Genomic DNA, 2,500 nt, shown 5'->3' with positions numbered 1-2,500 from the left:
ACCGCCGCAACGACAGACCGCCCGGGCGACCCGCTGGAACTTAGACGGAAAACCACATTCCGAACAAATCACGATACAGCGCACTACGACCAATCGAACAAAGAATAAATGAAACATATATGTTAGTAGCATACCACAGGACGAATAAATACAAATATTTAATAATTTCAGGGCCGTATTGCCTCCCGGTCACATCGGTCCGGAACGAAAATTTCGAGCTATCCACACGTTAGGCACACCACCGTGTAGCTGGCATGCTAAAACACGCTGCTGTGTGCTCAAAGTGTACGGTCGTCGTGTCCGTTCTCGAGATAATAGAGAAGAACTGTTCGATACGTGCCGAAAGTTTCAAAGTCCCAGCGGCGTGATGCTTCCCGGTCACATCGGTCCGGAACGAAAATTTCGAGCTATCCACACGTTAGGCACACCACCGTGTAGCTGGCATGCTAAAACACGCTGCTGTGTGCTCAAAGTGTACGGTCGTCGTGTCCGTTCTCGAGATAATAGAGAAGAACTGTTCGATACGTGCCGAAAGTTTCAAAGTCCCAGCGGCGTGTTGCTTCCCGGTCACATCGGTCCGGAACGAAAATTTCGAGCTATTCACACGTTAGGCACACCACCGTGTAGCTGGCATGCTAAAACACGCTGCTGTGTGCTCAAAGTGTACGGTCGTCGTGTCCGTTCTCGAGATAATAGAGAAGAACTGTTCGATACGTGCCGAAAGTTTCAAAGTCCCAGCGGCGTGTTGCTTCCCGGTCACATCGGTCCGGAACGAAAATTTCGAGCTATCCACACGTTAGGCACACCACCGTGTAGCTGGCATGCTAAAACACGCTGCTGTGTGCTCAAAGTGTACGGTCGTCGTGTCCGTTCTCGAGATAATAGAGAAGAACTGTTCGATACGTGCCGAAAGTTTCAAAGTCCCAGCGGCGTGTTGCTTCCCGGTCACATCGGTCCGGAACGAAAATTTCGAGCTATCCACACGTTAGGCACACCACCGTGTAGCTGGCATGCTAAAACACGCTGCTGTGTGCTCAAAGTGTACGGTCGTCGTGTCCGTTCTCGAGATAATAGAGAAGAACTGTTCGATACGTGCCGAAAGTTTCAAAGTCCCAGCGGCGTGATGCTTCCCGGTCACATCGGTCCGGAACGAAAATTTCGAGCTATCCACACGTTAGGCACACCACCGTGTAGCTGGCATGCTAAAACACGCTGCTGTGTGCTCAAAGTGTACGGTCGTCGTGTCCGTTCTCGAGATAATAGAGAAGAACTGTTCGATACGTGCCGAAAGTTTCAAAGTCCCAGCGGCGTGATGCTTCCCGGTCACATCGGTCCGGAAAGAAAATCTCGAGCTATCCACACGTTAGGCACACCACCGTGTAGCTGGCATGCTAAAACACGCTGCTGTGTGCTCAAAGTGTACGGTCGTCGTGTCCGTTCTCGAGATAATAGAGAAGAACTGTTCGATACGTGCCGAAAGTTTCAAAGTCCCAGCGGCGTGATGCTTCCCGGTCACATCGGTCCGGAAAGAAAATCTCGAGCTATCCACACGTTAGGCACACCACCGTGTAGCTGGCATGCTAAAACACGCTGCTGTGTGCTCAAAGTGTACGGTCGTCGTGTCCGTTCTCGAGATAATAGAGAAGAACTGTTCGATACGTGCCGAAAGTTTCAAAGTCCCAGCGGCGTGTTGCTTCCCGGTCACATCGGTCCGGAACGAAAATTTCGAGCTATCCACACGTTAGGCACACCACCGTGTAGCTGGCATGCTAAAACACGCTGCTGTGTGCTCAAAGTGTACGGTCGTCGTGTCCGTTCTCGAGATAATAGAGAAGAACTGTTCGATACGTGCCGAAAGTTTCAAAGTCCCAGCGGCGTGATGCTTCCCGGTCACATCGGTCCGGAACGAAAATCTCGAGCTATCCACACGTTAGGCACACCACCGTGTAGCTGGCATGCTAAAACACGCTGCTGTGTGCTCAAAGTGTACGGTCGTCGTGTCCGTTCTCGAGATAATAGAGAAGAACTGTTCGATACGTGCCGAAAGTTTCAAAGTCCCAGCGGCGTGATGCTTCCGGGTCACATCGGTCCGGAACGAAAATTTCGAGCTATCCACACGTTAGGCACACCACCGTGTAGCTGGCATGCTAAAACACGCTGCTGTGTGCTCAAAGTGTACGGTCGTCGTGTCCGTTCTCGAGATAATAGAGAAGAACTGTTCGATACGTGCCGAAAGTTTCAAAGTCCCAGCGGCGTGATGCTTCCCGGTCACATCGGTCCGGAAAGAAAATCTCGAGCTATCCACACGTTAGGCACACCACCGTGTAGCTGGCATGCTAAAACACGCTGCTGTGTGCTCAAAGTGTACGGTCGTCGTGTCCGTTCTCGAGATAATAGAGAAGAACTGTTCGATACGTGCCGAAAGTTTCAAAGTCCCAGCGGCGTGATGCTTCCGGGTCACATCGGTCCGGAACGAAAATTTCGAGCTATCCACACGTTA

This window comes from Ptiloglossa arizonensis, unplaced genomic scaffold (genome assembly GCF_051014685.1).
Source record: "Ptiloglossa arizonensis isolate GNS036 unplaced genomic scaffold, iyPtiAriz1_principal scaffold0190, whole genome shotgun sequence".
In the NCBI taxonomy this organism is placed as follows: Eukaryota; Metazoa; Arthropoda; class Insecta; order Hymenoptera; family Colletidae; genus Ptiloglossa; species Ptiloglossa arizonensis.
Note: the sequence above shows the minus strand (reverse complement) of the source record.